This window comes from Chrysemys picta, chromosome 2 (assembly GCF_011386835.1).
Source record: "Chrysemys picta bellii isolate R12L10 chromosome 2, ASM1138683v2, whole genome shotgun sequence".
In the NCBI taxonomy this organism is placed as follows: domain Eukaryota; kingdom Metazoa; phylum Chordata; order Testudines; family Emydidae; genus Chrysemys; species Chrysemys picta.
The window spans coordinates 172185824-172207981 of NC_088792.1; the positions used below are offsets into that span (position 1 = coordinate 172185824).

Sequence of the window (22158 nt, forward strand, 5' to 3'; positions counted from 1 at the left end):
CTATGTAGTGCACTTCTAACGCATAGTAGGTACAGAATGAAGCATCACAGCTATACCAGTTCTGATGGGGCTTGGAGGAAGAAATCAAAGACTAACTGGCCAGTTTAGAGATGCCTACAGGCCCTTGTGCATCTCACCATGCACATAGATAATCATGGAACTACCAGAATCCAGTAGTTTGACCATCCTGACAGTGGTAGATCACTTTTCTAAGATGGCTCACTTTACCCTCCAAGGAGGAAGCCGACTGGCTCTGGATAAACAACATAGTCCATCTTCATGGCCTCCTTGATCATGTGACTTCTATCTGGGGGTCTCAGTTTACAGCCTGCTTCTGGCATGAAGCCTTACAGCCCCTTCTTTATCAATTATGGATACCACACACAATTTCATCCGCATCTCTACCCATGTACTCCCCCCAACCCATCTGCCTGGGACCTCGTACAACACATCTATCACATCTAAGAGAATGTAAAGGGACACTTTGAAAAGACAAAGAAGGACTACAAAATGCACATGGACAAGCATAGACTGCATGGCCTCGTACTCCATAGAACAAAAGGTATGGCTTTCAACACACACTTCTGCAAGGACAGACCCTCTTGGAAACTAGACTACCAGTTCCTTGGCCCAGGTCGGATTTGGTGACAAATCAACCTGGTCACTTTTTGAGCTCCATCTTCCTCAATCCCTTGGAGTCCAGACCGTATTCCACATCGCACTTCTAAAACCATACACCAAGAACACACTTCCCCTTAGCGGACAAATACAGAGTTAGGTGGAATATTTTGTTCACAGAGTCTTGGACGCTAAATTCAGGCAGGGCAAATTGTGGTACCTGAGTGACTGGGAAGATTACAGCCTGGAGGAATGCACTGGGGAGCCAGCTGAAACATTCGTGCTCCTGTCTTGGTTTCTGCCTTCCAGAGCACACCCCTAGGGTGGGAAGGGGGTGATGCTATGACCCTGAGGTCTCAATCCCAGGTCCACAGGAGCAGCCACGCTGACAGTTACCCAGGAAGCCCAGCCCCAGTGTGAGGCTTTGAGGTCTGATTGGTGGAGTCCCAGAGTGGCTGATTGATTAAACCAGCAACAGGAAGAAGAAAACTGTCTGAATAACTGGGCTCCATCCTGCTCCCATATGCCTGGCTTGATTTGCTGGCATCCCAACCCAGAGTGACTCCTGACATCTGATTCGTGGGTCTGATCTCCAGTTTGTTTCCTGCCTCTGACTCCCTAGTATCTTGACCTGGCCTGACCAATTTTTGACTCCTGTCTCATTACTGCAGACTCTGGTTCTGACTACTCGGTCTGGCTGTCCGTGACCTGGCTGTGACAATTTAGCCTCATGAGACAGAAGATGGTTGTGCTGCATGTAACCTCTGATCCTATCTGGAGTTTCCCATTAGGATATTTCATCCTCCTATTCAATTGGCACTAGAGTATCAGACTGTAGAAGAAATTATCCAGCTTATCTTCACAGGAGGGGGGGGACTCTGTAGTGTAAGCAGAGCAAAGTGTAGCTTAAGCTTCTATCTCCATTTTTTTTCCGTTACTCTACGCTAGAAGCTGTGCTGCTGTAACTGCTGTAGTGTAGACTTACCCTTACTCACATTGTGTAGTGTCTTTATCAACAAGTTGTCCCATTGACATCAAGGTGGTACTCAGCATGAATAAGAGTGGTAGAATCTAGTCTTATATGATTGATTCATCATAGCGCAGTAAATCAAAGTATTATAACCAACTGAACCAAACTGGTTTATCATCCACTTAAACTTCAGTCAGCGGTAATTCTTTTTTACTATTTTTTTAAAGGATTAGTCAGATGAGGGGATATATCCAGCTGCCATGTGAGCACAAAGGGCCTGATTTGCAAGACACACAGCACCTTGAACTTCACTTGGTTTTAATGGGAGCTGAGGTGTTCATCACTTCTTATTAGTGCACAGTATGTCATAGGGCTAGGCCCAATGTTCCTGGGGCCTGTATAAACTAGGTATCATGCAAGGAACAAAAACAAGAGGCAAACGCAGTAGCTAATTGGAAAAATTCTCTAGCTCACAAGACCAATTTTCAGATAAACATAGAAATAATCAAAATGAACTCTGCACTCATCCTCCAAATGTAAAATACTAAAGTACAATAGTTCCCTACCCTACTTTTCTAAAGAGGCAGACTGCCAGGGCTAGTATAAAGAGGACAAACCTGACTTTTCTAAAAGAGAAATCATGTGACTATTGCCCATAACAACTCTGAACTCTGAAATCATTTATTAATCCACCAAATCTTATTCTCCTGTTAGACAATTCTTTTATACCATGAAGTGCTGTCTCAGGTCACATAGCCACTCCATCCAGCATTATGTCCAGATATAACTCGCAGTTTAGATTTTGATCTAAATCTCATTTAAGTCAGTGGAAAGACTCCAATTGACTTTCAAGGGTGTTGGATCAGGCCGTCAGGGGGGCAGAGCTGTCCTTTGGGTATGGCGAATTGGGGCAACTGCTCCGGGCCCTGCGCTTCAGTGTGCATGTGTCATGCGGGGGCGCTAGGCCAGTCCAGCGGGGGTGGGGTTAGGAGTCCTGGGGGCCCAGGGAGTGGGATTAGGGTTTCGGGGGGCCAGGCTGGCCTGGAGGGTTAGCATTGTATTTCCTTTTCTTGCTCGGCATTGCAGGGCTCATGCTCAGTCTCTGACAGTGGCAGCAGTGACCCCAGCCAACCCTGCTCCACCCCTCCCCGCTGGCTCCCAGTGTCGCCTGCCACCACACAGCCGCCAGCATCCTACTGCTGCAGGAACATGCCAGAGCCAGGCTGACCCCATCCATTGCCCTTCCACCCTGGACCCCACCCTTTTCCAGGACCCGCAAGCACAGGGGGTCCCCTCGCCCCTAGCACAGGTGCCACCCTGTGACTCTCCATCATCCCTCACCCCCCAGCACTGGTGTCCCCTCTCCACACCAGATTTCACCTGTATAAAAATGTTAAGGGAGGCCCATACGGGCTGATTTGTTCCAGGCCCCGCACCCCGCTAGGGACAGCCCTGCAAGGAAGATACTATTCAAGCATTTTAAATGAGCAAAGGCCAGATTCTGCCAACCGTAGTCACATCAGGTAACACTTTACTCAGCAAATAGGAATCTGACCCTAAGTGAAACAAATGAACGTATACTGTAGAAGCATATAATTAAATCATACAAGTGCCATTTTTAGGATTTAATAATAAACAACGTAGTAGATAGATTAGGGTAATAAACTGATCCTGGGCCATGCAGTGGCCAAAAACTGCCCACAGATGGATGATCTGACAGTTAACAATTAAATATTATTAACATTAAGATTATCACATATTCAGGACAAACTTTAAGAAGTAAACTACATTCAGGAAATCAACAAGTTGTGGAATGAGTTACCACAGAGGTTTCCAAAATGTGGTCTGTGGAGAACTGGTTGTCTGTGGAGGACTTGCTGTTGGTCTGCAGAGAGCCAGCAGGGAACCAGGGGCGCTGGTGCCTTACTTCCAGCTGCTAAATTTCATTACAGTTACAGATACATTCCTAACCTTACTTCTCATGTAGGCAATTTCTGTACCTACCACAGTGGTGTTACGCAATTTCTGTTGGCTGTGGAGGAGGAGGATTCCGTTGCGAATGGGAGTGGAGGTAGACTGCAAAATCATCATCCTGTTAAGAAGGTGCACACTATGAAGAAGTCTGAGAACCCCCCCAGCTTTACCAGGAAAATGATAGAGGTGGAAATATTTGGGATATTATTTAAGAAAAACACATAGGACCCTCTCCTATTCGGAGGGACAATTCCAGAGAAACAATGCCCAGCCAAAGTATTAGGTTGTGTTTTGGCTATCCCCGCAGAGGGGCGACAGCTGGAAGGAACTTTCCACCTTAGCACTGAATAGCTTTCCTTTGGCCTATGTTATCCAATGGCTAAAGTTGCCCTTCACTGCTCTAATGTGCACCCATTACAATTCCATTTTCAGACGTACTTTCCTTGCATTAGATCTGATCCAAAGCCCTCTGAGTATAAGAAGGCTCTCACTGAGATCAGTGGCCTTCGGTCAGAATCACTGTGCATATCAAACGGTAACTCTAAGGACTAGAGGATCAGACCCTCATTTCCATGTGGGAGGCTAATGATGGTGTCAGGGGAGAATGATGATAGAAATGAGAATGAGTTTAGATGGCCAAAATAGCTTTAATTCATTTTCCACCGCCCCCTCCCAAAATCTTAGAACTTTTATGGAAAACACATTTGTAATGTATTCAATTGCATCTATGTAGGGAAGAATAAGATTGGCATAAAGGTAAACAACTGGCAAATTATTCATAACTCAAAATCTGCCCAATGGTTTTTCTTTCCAAAACTTTAGAAATTAGAGACTGCGCACCAGATGTTATAAAAGAAATTACTAATTTAACTGCTAAACTGCTAAAAATGTTCACTCTAGTAATATTTTCTTGCCGAAAATGCCTGTGTCTTGTTAAATGTTTATTGAATACTATAATTATACTACATTTACTGTTAAACAATATTGACGTTTTTGAATAAAAAAAGTTTGGGTTTTTTTGTTTTTTGTTTTTTTTTTTAAGCCAGGCAGGATGTAAAGTGAACATCTGGTAGTAACCTTATGTGTGGTATTGGGGTGGGGGGGAGGAGGGAGAGAAGAGCTTTCTTCCAGGGTGTGTGTTTTTTTTTTTTTTTTTTTTTTTTGCTATGTGCTTTTTTTTAAACCATGTAGCCTTTGTAACAGAAAGTATGATGAAGCACTAGACTTTCTCACTGACAGTTAAATGTTTAAAGACAAGCCACCAGCAAATCCTCAGCAAGCTGGTGAAGTAAGGATATATTTAACTATGAAACAGCTGTTTTTTGAGCAATAACTCAGCTGTTTGGCTTGGAGGATGCTTGTTAGAGTTGATTAATCATTATATTAAAAATAGAAAAAATAAATATCTTTGGAGCACATGAAACAGGTTTTAAAAGAAATCGGTAATTCCATTATTACAAAAAGTGCAACAATAACAAAGGAATTTCACTTTTAGCGACACAAGTGCATTAGTTAATAGCACAGAAGTGGTTGAACAGTGCAAAACTAATATCACTGCCAGCAATTGATTGAGTTTCCTTTCGCCATTCAATGCTTGTAAAGCATTTTGCAATAGTTTGTGGTACAGAGTTTTTCATATCCTCTCCCTCCCCTAGCCTAGACCTTTTGTTGAATTGCTGTAAAGAGGCACAGTGGGTTTATGTGGGCTGTTGGCTGACTGCCCCAGTACGGCACTTTATTTCTCTCCTTTTCCCATTGGTTAATGAAAGAGGACAGGGTGGCAGGTATTTGGCTCGCTTTCCAGCCTTGGGCATTATCCATAATGCAAAGATTTTGATTTGTGTTGGAGGCTGGAGTAGGGAATGCATATAGCACTGTACCATTTAGTTGAGATTTTAAAACAATCTTTCTTCTATAGGATTTCCCTGTCATGAAATAGATTTAATCAAGAGAATCAGTCAATTATAATATGTGACATTTAAAAGATCTTTTACTTATAACTTGACTATTTAAATTGTAACTCACTGTTCAGAAAGTAATTTCTGCCTGGGAATGTTGTCAAAAACCAAAAGCTTCTTTCTCTATATGTGGGGCTGAATCCTGGTTGCTTTACCCCCATACAAGCAGTCCTGTTGACTCCATTGCAACTCCAGGTGGCCCTCAATTCAACAAGGTACTTAAGCACATGCTTAACTTGAAGCATACAAGTAATCCCATTGACTAAGATTAAGCATATGCTTAAGTACTCTATTGAATCAGGGTCCATATGAGTAAGGCAAAAAGGGTTTTGCCAAGATAAACTATTAAAAATTTGGACAAGCCCCCTTCTTCTGGCTAGTTTGCTTTCAACATAAATAAATAAATAAATAAAAACAACTTGTTTAAAATTATTTTAAATCTGATCTATTTTTCTTTTTAAATTTATTTCTTTGGACTCCAAATAGAATGTCCAAAGACTCTATTATGATATGATCCATCTACCAGAATGAGGAAAATACTAGCTGAGGCAGAACATTACTAAGAAAAGAGCCCTAGTAACAGCCTTTCAAATTATTATTATTAATAAAATTATATATTAGCCTAATAAATGGTCATATGTGTATTTACCCCACACTTTGTAATTCTAGGGAGTGCTTAATTCATGACTCCTGCTGCAGGTGTCTGTAAAATGGAATTTTCCTTTTCCAGACATTTTTACACTTCAAAAATAATATTCTGTTCCAAAATCAGAAGGACAAAATGAAATACTGAAATTTTTCATGAAATGAAAAAATATGAAAATAATTAATAAAATGTAGAAATAGAATTTTTTTAATTCAATCACACTGTAATGTTTTGACCTATCAAATGAATCTTTTTCATTTAGATTCTCCCAACTGGAAAATTTTAATAAAATGTAGTTGAAAGCTACATTTCTCCCATGAAAAATGTCACTTTAGACAAAACTATATTTTCCAACAGGAATATACTTTGGTTAAAAAAATGAACTAGTTCTAGCTCCTACAACAGAGTAAAATTATGCATTGAAAAATATACGTAGTTGTTCAGCCTGATTCTCATTTACTCTGGTGTAAATCATCAGTAACTCCATTGAAACCAATGGATTTACCCCTGTGTAAAACCAATCTAAAATCACATAATCTATCGAGGATGCTGAATACTGCACCCATGTCTGTGTTCACACACATGCACACTGCCCATGATACCAAAAGTCAACATGAATACCATGAATATAGATCATCATTTTAAAAATGAATGAATCATTCATAATTTTCAATAATTATTTATAGTTTACATAGTATTCCATGAGAATGATAGTCAGGCTCACTTTTCAGTTGTATTGCCAGTTCAGACTACTTTAGTTTTTATTTTAAAGTGATAAATATAAAATCCCATCTAACTCTGTCTTCTTGAAGACAATGGAAAGACTCCCATTCACTTCAATAGGGGAGTTAAATCAGGCCCTTAGTGCTGCTGAAAAGTGTCACACATTCAGTACAGAATGTTTAAGAGCCACTATTTATCCACAGAACAGCTACACCACATAGTCCTGCAATAAGCTCTTCACAGGGATAGGGATTTGCCTGTAGAGAGCTCATTACAGGATCTGGGCCATAATCTGGCTCTCACAATTCCTTTGTTTCTACTGTGGTTACTAATGAGAAGGCCAAGTGGTCCCAATTGCAAAGGTGGCATCAGGATATCTTCAGTAGCAATGGAATGAGAAGGTTTTGCTGTTTCCCAATCTGTCCTCCGTTAGCAACGGATTTAAACACTGGGAGTTAATTCAAACATTTAGGGTTTGTTCCTAAAAGGGACAAGAGACATTAAATGGCATTATAGTAGTGTTATTCTCTTCTCTATAGATAAAGGTCTATGAGCATTTACACTATAAGCTACTTTTCTTGTGTTTTTTATTTAATTGCAAAAATGGGCTCCAGACTGAAAATTGTCACACAGGCTCTCAACTATATAAAATTTAATATTTTTATTATAAAAGTGGTATTTGAGCTATTAGAGTTCAAAAATATTACTGCCAAAGGGTTTTATTTATAGTCTCATAATAGAAAACGTTTGCCAATCCAGGACTAAATCTAACCTAAATAACAAAAATAGGAATTGTTTTTCTAGTAATAACACCTAGTTATTAAGTAAAATGGTTCTTTGTGAATCTCCTGCGCCAATCTAGAGTGGGTCTAGTTCCTATCAGCAGGCAGAGAGATAAATTAAATTTGTGGAGATGATACAGGATGTGAATAAGGAGTCATCAAGAACCTCTCAGCCAGCAGAAGATTTCCTTAGTGGTCATTCAATGAATTAGACTAAGAAAGAAGACAAAACTCCCATCCTCCAAAGGATCCCTGGGGTTGTATCCTGTTGCCGGCTTGTAGTCTAAGAAAAGAAGCTATGTTAAAAAGAGCAGAAGTTTATTAAGTATAACATAATTACTGCTTTCCTTATGTGTAAAATATCATCCTTCCTGGAGTTAAGTATATCAGCAAATCAACAGTTGTGGGAGAGCAAAGGGAGCGAGGGAGCTGCCTGCAGGAGAGGTGAAGCCTGGAGCAGGGTTGCAAAATGAGCCAACCAGAGACAGCTGGCGTGCAGAGGGAACCTCAAGCAGCTGGTTCCTTGTAAGACAGCTGAAGCAATTCTCTTAAAGGGTTGATTGGGAAGTCTACAAGGCTGTCAGCTTGGAGCAGGGCATTACCAACTGAACCCCACAGCGGGTCACCTCCTAAGAACCGATTTAAAAAATAAAGACCCGGAAGGAACTATTTTGCTTATCCATGTTCTGAGGTAAGAACCAGGCCCCAGGACAGATTCAGGATTTTGAGTTTTACTTTTGAGTTTATTTTGTCTGAATAAACCCAGACCCTAATAAGGGTTGTGATTGGATGAGCAAGTGAGTGGAGCCTGTATAAAAGGGCCAGGAAGAAGGAAAATAAATAGAGAGCAGGGCAGTGCAGAGGCACCCTAGTCATGAGGGGTTGTGCGGAGGGCGGCCTATTTGTTTACAACAGTATACTATTCTATAGGAATAATTCATTTTGATCATTTCAATCACTGCTATGCACAGTGAATAGCCACAAGCAAATTGTGATTTCCTCATATTTGTCATTCAGAATTATTTGAATGTTTTTGCAAAGCTTTTTAACTCTGAATTGTTTGTTAACAATTCTGAATATTCACTATTCAAATTGCATGGGTTAGTTGTGATTAGTCAGGTATTGTTTCTGTGGATGAGTGTATGAGTGCTTCTGCTGAAATCTGTGAGTGCAAATTTAAAATTTGTTTTTCTACATGCAACTTTGAAATTTGGACTCTGTGAACTTTCTCCTGGATCACTCACATGTCAACAAAATGCAAAGACAAGAGTCCCTCCAGAGGAACTCAACTGATCCATGAGCTGACCAAGAGCACCAACAGTACTTAAATAAGATAATAATAATAACAATAATTGCTGTCAAGTCCAATCAATGTTTTCTTTTGTCAGGACTGTAATTTCCAAGTGTCTTGAGCTAGCTATCTGCTCCTGGAACCCTTTCAGTGCAAAAGGATGCAGCCGCTGATATTTTCACATTGTATCTTTTTATACTGTTCGTCTACTTCCAAAGCAATTTCAGGAGGAAGAACACATTTCTGCTCTCCAAATTAATGACATTTATTTAAAGCAGAGCCTCTCACCTTGACCATATTCCTTGAACACATCTATCTGAGAGGTCCTACCCTACTCCCTTTTTAAAGACTAACATCCCTGAGAATGGTCTTACCTAGTGGTCTGCCACTTAAAAAGTTCCTGCCCTTTTTTTTCACCATGCCTACAAAGTCTTGACCATTGCAGTTACAGTTGCTGCAGTGCAGTAATGTTGACTTCTGCTCTTAAATTAAATTAAGGAATCTCTGCAAAAAAGCACAAAATGTTTTCCCATCAGTCATTGAGTGAGAAATTAACATGATCTTCAACTTTTCTTTTTGACGTAAACAGTGGCACACAATAGATATTCATTGATCAGGGTATCAGTAGTAGTGCTTGCATTATGAAGCTGGAAAAAGACCCTCTGCCTCCTGGAAAAGTATAATTATTTATATTGCTGTAGCACCTAGGAGCCCCAGCCATGGACCAGGACCCCATTGTGCTAGGCACTGTACAAACACGGAGGGTTTCTTAACCTATCTACTGAGACGGGATCATATTTCAGGAGGTCTCTTTTAAACTTCTCCATGTTAGCAACTCTAATGATACACTGATCAATATATTATCCAGTTATGGATGAAAGTGTGGACTCTGCTTCTGAAAATGACCTGTTAGTACCATCAATCCTAAGTAACTATTGTGAACCAATCCAGTTAGAAGTGCTTGGGAACAGATTAAAGATGATACATTGCTGCCGCAACTTCCTACACTCCATTTATATCAGTGGTTCTCAAACTTTTGTACTGGTCACCCACTTTCACAAAGCAAGCTGCTGAGTGCAATCCCCCCCCCCCCCCTATCAATTTAAAACACTTGTTTATATATTTAACACCATTATAAATGCTGGAGGCAAAGCGGGGTTTGGTGTGGAGGCTGACGGCTCGCAACTCCCCCATGTTATAACCTTGCAACCCCCTGAGGGGTCCCAACCCCCAGTTTGAGAACCCCTGATTTATATTCAAGTCTGGAAACTGAGCTATGCAAAATTTTGGCTTAAGCATTGTGTTTTTCCAAATAGGTGCCTTGTGATTTTTCAGTACACCATTTCCTCAGTTCTAAAAGATGCTTAATCTTAGAACCAGCTTCCTGATTTCCCTTGAGATTCTCTGTGAGATTATCCATCCAATTCCATATAATCCTTGGTCATTTTTTGGTCTAGTTGGCCGGGGGGAGGGTTCTTTTTATACTTTACAACTTTTTTTGTGAAAATAAGTCTGAAAGTACCTGTTTGGCAAGAACAGCAAAAGATTGGTTGAATATTAAGAAAGGTTTATATTAAACAGGTCTTCAGAAGTTCGCGATGTTATCTGTGTGTTCAGTTCTATCTGCCTGAAAAATGTGCTTTCTTCCAGTCAGCATTTCTATCATGCTCAGAGCTCTGCTCACTTAAAGGCAAGTCATCTAGTTAACATTTGCATCTTAAATTCTTCATAAATTATACTCCTCATTTTCAAGTGTGTATGAAACAAAGTAACTCATCTGTAAATCTTTGTTTCTTAATTGGCACTAGAATGGGAAGAGAACAGTCTCTAGACTGTGGGCCATTGTAAATTGAAATAAATGCACTCTAGTAGCATTTAATCCTACTAACAGCCTTTCATTAGTGCTTTTATTTATTTATTTATTTACTCTTACAGAGCAAGAATTAGGCATCAGTGCCCTGAAGCTTTATTTTATGTAAAATTCATAAAGGCAGTTGAATCCAAGAAAATTATACTAGAAAGTGGAGGGAGCCAAAAATGTTACAAGCCTTTCTGTTTGATACTTGTTAGTGTTAAAAAGATTTTGCTTTTAACATAGAATGCAAATTACCTAGCCTGGAGAATGACATCTGCAGGATTTCCAAGGGCATTGTTTTTACTATTGAGCCCTGATCCTGCAAAGACTTACCCATGTGCTTAATTTTACACACAGTAAGTAACCCCATTGGCTCACAGTATGTAAAGGTAAGCCCATGCTTAAGTTTTTCCAGGATCAGAGCCTTAGGGAGTAAAATGAAAACAACCTGAAAATCAGAGTTCTTAACAAATCTTCTAGCTGCATTTCAATACAAATTAAGCATGTAGGCCCAAATCCTCAACAACAGGAGTTAGGCACCTAAATACCTTTTGAGGCTCTGGGCTACAGGCCCTGATCCTGCAATGAGATCTATGCAGGAGGATGCTTGCACCTGCATGGAGTCCCATTGACTCTAGCAGAGTGAGAGCAAGGGTTTGGAACCTAAAATGGAAGAAAAAATCCTTTCGTTTGCCATCCATCACTACTGTGTGGATTAGGATAGTATAATGTGCTACACAAATATGCAACTGCCAGTAACGCATCACTCTGTGGCATCCTCCAATCTACTGCAAAGGCAAACAAAATACTCTAAATTAATCTTATCTGTTCTTTAAAAACAAAATTTAGCCTTGCTAAAGCAGGACTGCCACTCATGTTGAATTGCAATGTGGTTTGTGATAAGAAAAAATAATAGCATTTGGAACTAGGATGAGATCGCTGAAACTCCATGGCCCAAAATGTGGCATTTAGCCATGGGCCCCTGTTAAGGTTAGCAGGAAGCTGCACCTACCCAAGATGAGTGTGAGTGCAGGAACTTCACAGGTGAGTGGCCCTTCTGTGGAAGAGGCAAAGAAGGAGGCTCCAGCCCCTTTCTCCTTGCACTGCAGCACAAGAGCCGCTCCCAATATGGTCCAGATTCACTTATGACCAGCAGCAGGCTGGGTTTAAATCTAAGTCTCCAGAGTGGTGGTCTTGTGAATGAAACCTCCTTGTGTAGCTCAACTTCTTCTGACTCTTTAGTTTGATGCAGTTAAAAATCTAAAATATGTTCAATGCATTTTTAAAAAAAATACATCAATTAACACCACAGTAATTATCTTATAAAGTTGAGGGGAAATGTCAACATTTTTATAGTCCCTGACCAAATCAAGGAGGTTGAAGTGCCAGTGGTCTGCTCTCTCATAGGTTTACAGGGCACTAAAGAGAGCGTGTTTCTTTTAAGAAGCCGTAGAGCCTTTTTTTTTTTTTAACTCAGTGTTCTCGCATTATATTATTGATAGCTCTGATTTTGTTTGGTCCCTGGGGAGGGTCCTTATTTGGCTTCATGTCTTCAGAGCCTTTTTTTTTTTTTTAAGTACCAGCCCATTTTTGGAATAATGTTTTTTTACACACTCACATGCAAAGTGAAAAATCAAAGCCAACTACTCTTTTTCCTAATTAACACTCTCAGCTGTCGGGTCGGTATATTTTGATGAGGACAAAGTCATCAGTGAAACAAGTATGGGTGGCGTGAAGTAATCAAATGTGCCCTTACAAGCCAATGTGTAGTATAAGCTGATAGTACACCAGTGTTAATGTTAAAAATAACCCAAAAGGAGTTTGAGAGGTGCTATTTTGAAAATACACATCAGGGGCAGCAGAAATCTAACTAGCAGAGCTGGCCAGAACAAAATGGGGAAAAAATAGGTATTCCCCCACTTTTCAATTCAAAATTAACATTTCAACCAGCTCCATGGTTAATTAAAAATACTAAAATGGAGAGATCTTCTGTAAAAATGGCACTAATTTTCTCTTTTTAAAAATTAAAAACTGTATTGACATTTAATTTTTTTTAATTGCTGGTTCTACTAGTCATTCATTAATGATGTGTATTGTCATAGTGCCTACTTGGGGCTTCTTGGGGCTAGGTGCTGTGCATACAAAGAGCTTACAATACAAATGTATAACTAGGGACACCAGGTGGTTACAGGAAACAAAACGGGGGAGCACAAGTTAACAGTGAGATGTCTATGGTTATTGAAATAAAGGGGGAAGCACACTAGAAGCCAGTTCCAAAGATGATTAAAGTCAGCAGAGACTCCCATTGACTTCAGTGGAGTTTAGATCAGGCCCAGCTGCACAGCTATTTTCAAACGTTTTGTAGGCATTGTGATGAGTAGGGTTGTGACAATAATATACCTGAAACCCTCAACATTAAATGTTTTTGGAACATACTTAGTGGATCTGACATGATGTGGATTTTTAAGAAACATATTTAGAAACCATTTTTTCTGCTAGCTGGCCTGCCACCGAGCCAGCTGAGGGGGAAATGGCTTACCACCCTCTCAGACTCAGGAAGGGAATTGCTTCTCTCAACATGGAGGTGTTTGTTTTAAGGAAGGAGAAGTGCAGTGTTTCTAGTCAGTTCTGGAAATGCTGGGGATAGGTGGGGAACATTCTCATGGAGGTTGGAGTTCAGAGAACTCCAGAATCCAAGTGTACGTGAAGGTGTTGATTCGCTGCCAACCTCTTGTGAACCAAACCGCAGAGTTTGCACAGATGTGTCCGCCAGCCTTTAAATTGACTTGCCTTTGTGAATTTAAAGCCAAGAGTAATCTTCCTTTCATAACTCACCTTGAAATAATCCGCCGTTTGAATGGGCTATATCAAATGAAGTAAGAGGAAGGACTCCATGTCAGTGGGCTTTGGACCAGCCACCTGTGCAATAGTGGGCACAGAAGATTAAACTAAGGTTAGACTTTTAATATAACTGTGTCTTTTTGTGGGGAGGGGGGTGACTTAATTCAGGCTACTGTTAACTGGCTTATATACTGTAGTGCTTTTGCATTACTAAAGTTATCAGTATAAGAAACATACAGCTCAGTAAAGGGACAAGGGATGCAACAGCCTACACAATCATGGCTTGAACTACCCTTGTCAAATCTCATTTCATTATCCCTAGATACACATTTCCTCTTACAAAGTGCTTTTTAAGCTTTGGGACTCCAAGGAGCTGTTTCTGCAGCTTTTCTCCTCATCCTTTCTCTTAATACAGCTCTCTGGGTACTGCATATATACAAACCTAGCACCACTTCCAGTATCTCTCTGCTAATGTCATCTTTCTGTAGACATCTAGCCATCATTTATGCCCTTCCTCTATAGAGACATAATTGTTGTCTTTAGAAAGCTAATGTTAAGCCTCATTTATTTCTTTCAGCACTTGGCTGGACTCATAAATCATCATGATGGAAGCTACTAAAGACCTAGTAAGAATAACATCATCTTGATGTCAGCCTTTGCTAGGTTCCCCTCAGCCCTTCCACCATTATGCTCACTACTTGTCCTCTCTCTCTGACTAGCCCCATCCATCTGATGCAATGTTGTCTACAATAAATGACAAGATGCAGATCAGTCAGTTGCCAGACTTTTATCATAGTGACTTATATGGAGGAAGAATGGTCTTCAGTTAAGGTACTGGGCTAGGACTCAGGAGAGCAGCATTCAAATCCCACTTCTGCCACAGACTTCCTGTGTGACTGGGAAGTCATATAATCTCTGTTGCAGGATCATGATACTTAAAATACACCTGTGAAGTAGCTGAGAATAAATTCACTGATACTGCATAATAGGTACCTATATAGATTTTTCTCCATATTATCAGTGAAGTTCTCAGCAACTGTAGACCCATCTTTCCATAATTAATTGTGTTGTCCGGCTCAGTAACTAAATGAAAGGGGGCCTTTTTCTAACAAAAAGAGTAGGTACCCAGAGAGTTAAAATGGCTGAGGTCACCCAACTAGTATTTCATCACTGACACAAAACACCCAATGCTGAAGGAGATTCTCACAATTAGTCACTGCTGTTGCTCTCACGATTCTATACAGGCCCATTTCTTGCTGCTTTACAATCTTAAATCTCCACATTATGTTGATTTCTTCTGTTGAGAGATTTAATTATTGGTATATGTTCACCACAGGAATGATGAAAGCAAGCTAGAATTACTACTGAGTGGTCTAAAGAAATCTAGGATTATGATGAAAGTGAGCAGTAATTGATCACTGACTGATGTAAACAAAAGATTATTGGGCTTGAAACATTTGTAATTATAGGGCTATGATTCTTCAACTGAACATTTTCTTGTCAAACATAGGACAAACACTGTATTTGTCTTGTAAAACTGAAAGCTTTTGAGTGAGAAATTAGTCAGAAGATGACTTGAGTATCTTATTGTGTACATTACACAGGGGGTTAAATCACTTCTCGTGTAACTCTTTTATCTTCAATGGAATTGTGCCCATTTGCAGCAAGGCAGCATCTGACCTATGAAGTGAAATGTTCCTACAAAACTCAAAATGACACATTTCCCATGAGTTTCTATTTCATTACAAACTAGAAACCCGGAGGTTGAACTGGGCCTTGAGAAGTGCTGAAGTTCTCAAGAAACTATAGTCTATAGCCATTTAGCATCACTGTGGGCTCTGGATCCCACCTCTCAAACCAACTACCTGAACTTCTACCAGTAAAACAGGAAAGAGTGTCCGCAGTGGTGTTATCAAAGCCTAGAATGTCTCGCTTCCTGAAGCAGATGTTGCCTTCCAAAGGGTAAGGAAAAAAGGCTCTAATCAGATTTATAGCTCTTTTAGATTTGAACATTTGATAATTCATATTATAAATTAATGATAGCTTGCTTAGCAGTCCAGAAAATGACCTTCTTGTCCGGCAGCTCCCTATACCGTTTAGTCACCCAAACTGATGATACTTCAGTAACATGGAATATTCAGTAATATGGATATTATTATTCTGTGCTTTGAAAGCTGCCTAAGGATAAGTTTTTTGGCGGCCTGTACCCCAAACACTAGTTCATTACTTTAGATTGCTTTGCCCAATGAAAGACATGACTCTCACACTAAAGTATCTATTTCTATGTGCAGATATGCCAGAACAGCAGTAGAAGACTCTCTTCTTGAGCTCCAGTTGGAAACCTGTTCTGTGGAAAATGGCTTAAAACACCCTCCAGAGCTTCTGACAATTCCCAGAATTATATGATCTTTAAACAGGAGATCATGGCCCCTATTTTTTTATTTTTAATTTTTGTAACAACACATTTCAGGAAAGAACTCAAGGACTCTAAGCCAATACACAAAACTGAGCATGAGCATGTGTACATCTCTTCAAAGGTGAAACCAAGCATCTCACAGTAATTGGGTGCCCTGGCAAGTGGAGGAAAGCAGATTGGATGTTGCTATTTGAAAGCAAAGCAATAGGATCCCAGTTCCTTACTAGCTGTACAGCATGGTCAAAGAACTAATAGCACAGAGTAGATCTCGGAGTCAACAGAAACTTTTACTGAGATTCTTTTAATGTAAGAGAGGTGAGTTGCAAGACAGTATTCAATGGGGATATTTCAAGATGCTATTTAAAGAAGCTTAAGATAAATAAAGCAGCAGGATCTGTGGAACTGTTAAAGTGCTGGGCCAGCTATTCTTTTGTGGCCACAGATGCTGTTCAATAATATCTGGAGGACAGAGTTGGTCCCATCCAAATGGCAAAAAAGCATTATTTGGACACACAAAGGCAACAAATAAGACTGTTGTAACTATCATGGAATTACTTTCTATCCATCCCAGGGAACGTTTTATCTTCTGTCTTCTTGGCTGGAGCCATTGAAATCTTAAGGAGCAAGATAAATCCACAAAAAAATAGCCATTTCATGATGGAGTAAATCTTCACAGTGTGAGCTTATCAAGAAGGCGCGAGAACTGAAGTGCCCTGTTCCCATTTCATTGGATATCAAGACTGTTTGACTCTGACACAGAATTGCTCAGCCTGATCTTGAAATTCACAGGCCTCCCACACAAGCTCTGCAGATGACTCCTCCTCACATTATGTTCTTGTAAGTGGGAAAAGAATCAACTTCTTCCGAGTTAGGTCAAGTGTTGCATAAAGATGTGTTGCCACCCTAGGACTCTTCAATGCCATCATTGACTATGTGCTTGGCCAGATACTAAGCAAATGCATTTTAAGCATATGACCTAGGAATCTCACTGATGTTGATTTTGCTGATGACATTGTGCTTGCTGTTGAGTCAATGGATGAGCCGGTTGCAGCACTTAAAGCCCTGGACAGCTCAGTGGCAAAAACTGCCCTGAACTTAATTGGGGTAAAGAAAAAAAATTTCCAGTTGGAATTTTGAACACTGTGGGCTCTAGCATCTATCATCAGCTACCCAGTTCAGAATGTCTGTCAGTAATTTCACCTCCCTCGGCTCTGTCAACAACATGGGTGACACTGAGAAAGAACTTAAAGCCTGCACTGTATAAGTATTGTCAGTAATGAGGCACCTCAAGAATATATTTCACAAACCGAACACACAAAATGGTATGAATTCAAATTGAATTAAGCGATCTTTTTTCTAACTAACTGGGTCACGTTCTCTCAAATGGTTGCCCAGTGCTCTCTAGGAGATATGGTCATCTGCTCCAAATGCTTACCAACTTCCCTCTGAAAATCACCTTTGACTTTGTCCCAGTGAATACAGGATGAAAAGACCCTCCAGAAGTCCTAAAACATGATGACTGGATGGCATCAACAGGACATCTGTTCCTCACCAGCATCCTACTCTGTAGCATTCCAGATTTGGCTCATAACTGAACATAATGGAGGTGCATAACGCATTTGGTGGCATCTACACTGTTCAAGCAACAGTATATGAACTAACTGATATTTCAAGACCACACTAAGCAGGGATGTTTTAAAATACAGTAAGAACAAGGAAAAGTTCAGCAATTCGAATACTAGTGGCCCAGTTCAACCAGGAGAAACTGCATCTGGGACAACAAATTAGTCCCAGTACCAAATTAGTTCTGTGGGGATGGACTGGTGTTAACTATAGAAATACAGTGCAACCTGTGATAAGTAACCACCCAGCTGGCAAAAAATATATGGTTGCTCCAATATAAGTCATCTTGAAACAAAATTTTACTGGAAACTTTGGGGGGAATATCTTTAAATGGGTACTTGTAGGAACACCAACTTGAAATCTAGTCCATTTAAAAGAAAAAAAGAAGTTAAAATTAATTTCAGGCACTACGCTGACCACTTGTGAAAAATTTGGTTTAAGTGATTCGCCCAGATCATATAAGAATTCTGTGGCAGGGATAGAATCTAGTAGTCCAAGGCAACATTCAATTGCCTTCACCATGAGATCTTCCTTTCTCTTCCTGCAATCCCGTGCCTCATTCACTACACTCCTTCCAACTTCTGCAACAAACACAGGGGTGCCACAGACAAGTCTCTTTCTCTACACAACTTTGATTCATCCCCATTCTGTGAACTTAATGATGCAGGGGTCCTGTACGAAAAACTAGTATGTGATAATATATTAAAGACTGTATCCTAATGCATTCACCTAAGGGGGTCAGATTCAGATTGCACGAACATCCTTAATTTCTGGCACTTCCTGATTTTTGATTACTTGACTTTTGTCATCTTTAATGTTCTCTTAGTGTCATTTTTGTGTGTGCGATAAGGATATAAACTGACAAAATAGGAAGGGCTATCAAATGAATAAAATAAACAGAAAAATAGGGAAATATAACTTCCTCTAATTTCTTTCAGTTCTGATAATCTTAGGTGTTACTTGCAACAAGAGTAGGTAAAATAACTTCAGACAGAAGAGTGATTTTTTTCAAGTCGATGGTGTCCCTTTAAGAAAAGGGATTGGATATTGGAGGTGGTGTTCAAGGCAGGTTTCACTACTTGTGTTTTCCTTTGTTTCTTTAAAGAAACATAGAACAAGGCCAACATGCTGTATGTTTTAGCAAGTTAACATACAGGACTATACTGACACTTTATCGTAAATGTTTTTGGTACTACTTCAAAGTCAATGTTTACACTGAGTATTTTCTTAGTGCACACATGTGGAAATAACAGGTGGAACTTGCCAAAATTTATCAGTCAATGCTGTGTGTGTATATATAGTAGCTTTAAAACTAACACAGGTGTCCTAGATCCCTTACACAAAATAAACAGAATTACCTGATCAAGAGGGTGTATAACTCCTCTCCTCTTGAAATAACTCATCCCTTCTTGAAATACTAGTTCTAAAATTGAGTCATCTCTGCTTTTCAAAGGAGCAGACCCTTTACAAACATAAAATGCTATTGATTCCTGCACACCCACCCCACCTGCGTGTTTTTTAAATGCACATTTATGATTATAACTCTATACTATTGCTTTCTAGAATTTTGATTTTTTTTTCTAAATGAAGGGCAAGCAATACATATTCAATCAGTTCAGTTCATCCCTGGATCACACCAGCAGGAGCATCAGGTCTCTGGCTTTGGAAAAACCACCCAGGCCTTGGCTACACTTACCCGCTAGTTCGGCGGCTGGCAATCGAACTTCTGGGTTCGACTTATCGCGTCTAGTCTGGACGCGATAAGTCGAACCCGGAAGTGCTCGCCGTCGACTGCGGTACTCCAGCTCGGCGAGAGGAGTACCGCGGAGTCGACGGGGGAGCCTGCCTGCCGAGTGTGGACCAAGGTAAGTTCGAACTAAGGTACTTCGACTTCAGCTACGTTATTCACGTAGCTGAAGTTGCGTACCTTAGTTCGAATTAGGGGGGTAGTGTAGACCAAGCCCCAGAGGCAGGGATGGAGCAATTGACTTGAAAGGAGGATAGCTAGAAGCCAGTCCCCGCTAACCTGTCTCCTATGGAGCCCCAGCCACAAATTAAAGCTGGCTCCCTGGGCAAAAAAACCTAGTGACAAACATTTTGCCTGTCATCCTTCAGTGTAAATCTATCTGCCCTGAAACATAGCTGCCCTATTGCCAGTGGAGCTCCCCCTATAGACACAGCAGTGGCCTCCAAGAGGTGATTCCACGGCCTTTGGGAATGGAAAAGCCTTTTCTGCTACACCTTCTTTGCTAGCATAGGGGGAAATAATTTTAACACGGAGGAACATGTTGGTTGGTCGGTATTTAAATGCCTCTCATCAATTTCCAATTAAACTGCACTCATGATAATCTTTTGAATAAACAGAAGCTACATAACATCATGTCATGTGATTTGGAGGCGTGTGTGTAGAGAAAATTCCATTGCTGGTGAGGCAAAATATACAGAGGATGCAGTCCTGTAAAAGGAGGATGACACATGGAAGTCTGCACATATTTTTCTCCATGCACCTTTAGAGTTTGGGCCATAAAAAAATTCAGACGCTTGAAAGTGGAAAAATATTATTTATGTAAAGTCTTTCAACACTGCATTGATTTGCGTGCTTAATTTAAGTACTTAAATCATGTGCCAGATGGCACAATCAACATGCACTGTTGAAAGACTGTAATTTCACTGTTATAGAAAAATTCTTGGTTTTTTTTTTTTTTTTAATATCCTTGGCCTTATGATAAGATTTGTGGGCCAGATCCTCAGCTGGTGTAAATCTGCATAGCTCTACTTTCGGTGCAGCTACCCTGATTTACACCAGCTGAGAAACTGTATAAGGTCTTACAGACAAATTTTAAAGTTTTATGTAGCAGAAAATAGCATAAATTTAAGCCAGGTTGCTGGGGAGTGGAGCGGGAGAAGAGTGGCAAAACAAATTGGTATGACGAATGAAGGAAAAATCCTTTTCTCTGCTATTTTGAAGTGAGCTAACAGCTTCTTTTCTGTTTAACCACACAGAAGCAGATTCTGCTTTCAGCACTCACATTGACTAGTATCCTGCCCTGTGAGTTGTCTCACTGACCCTATAGTCTCACAAAGGAGCAGACCAGAGAACAAACTGTGATTTGAGTGACAATACTTGGCATGTGCCCCCACCCTCTCACCCCTGTCATGCTTTGATGAAGAATGAGTTACTTCATCCTTTTCCTGCCAGGAATAATCACAGGTCTGATGCTATTTGGTTTTTTGTTTTTTTTAAAGCCCACCTCCGGTCATCATGTGATTAGGTGACAATCTCAGCTTTCATTTTCAAGAAACAGCATGTTTCTAAACCTTGTTTGCTGAGAAAAGCCTGAAAACATGAACCCCGAAGGCAAATAAAAAGAACCTCCATTTTAAAAAACCTCATGGTTTTTAAGCTGATCACGTTTTGGGGCCTGACTCATGATTTCTGGAATGTCTGGGGTTGGCAATACTGTGGAGTAGCTCAACCACCCCTCCCCAACCCCCAGACATTGGGCAGCTGCTCTGGCCAACGAGTGGGTGGAGCAAAGTCTGGGCTCCTCCTGCTCTCTGCCCCTCTCCACTCCCTTCCTGCCCATTTGCTGATGGGGAGTATTAAGCAAGCAGCCCCTGCACTCCCCCCTGTGGCTGGAGTCTAGTCAGGGCTGAGAAGGGAGATGAAGGGGCTTACTCCTCTGCCCAGCTGAGTAAGGCCTGTGAAGATATAGCTGAGAGTAAGACACCAGTGACACTCTGCATGAGCAAATGGGGCACAATCAGACTCTTAATTAATACCTTTTTGTTTAGTGGCCTCAAAGGAAAACAAATGATATTTTCCAACTGTCTTTTATTGGTAGGTCTGAACCTTATTTTGACTCAGACCTACATAACAAAGACTCTTACGGAAATCATATATAATATTTAAATTCAGATCCTGAGAAACTGAGTTCTTTCAGTACTCACTGAAGTCAGTGATATTTAAGACAGCTAAGGATCTTCTAGAAGAGACTCAGCATTCTGTAGGATTATGTTCATCCCTTTATCTAAAGAATTTAAATTTTTCTACTAGTTACTATGGCCCAATGTGACAATTTACAACCTGTAGATAGACCCCTGCACCTATATGGAGTCCCCATGGTTGTCATGTTACAAATGGCAGGACTGGGGCTTAAACCTGCTTCATTGTAATGAGCTCACACTGGGAAGTACAGTTCTCAAGACGCATAAAAGCAGTTTTCTTGAATGTTGTTTTATATATATATATATATATATATATCTCATAAACCAACAATTCCAGACTGTTGAAAGATTAATAAATCATATCATGATGACGTCAAACATTCATCAGTTCATCTTCATTTATGGTAGATTACTTTCGGACACATCAGAACTTTATTATTTAATTAGCTGTGCATTCAGAGCCAGAATTTCAAATGGTTTCCTAAAATGCATCTGTTTGCGTATGCAAAACTC

General features: G+C 40.3%; 1 long non-coding RNA gene across 1 annotated transcript in view; it reads left to right on the forward strand.

The window, feature by feature from the left end:
* LOC135981614 (uncharacterized) overlaps window positions 1-21925 on the forward strand; it is a 213814-nt gene extending 191889 nt beyond the window's left edge. The window contains exon 4 of the long non-coding RNA XR_010598713.1: window positions 15950-21925. This is a non-coding gene — a long non-coding RNA (uncharacterized LOC135981614). The remainder of the gene's footprint in view (window positions 1-15949) is intronic.
* Window positions 21926-22158: the final 233 nt, after the last annotated feature.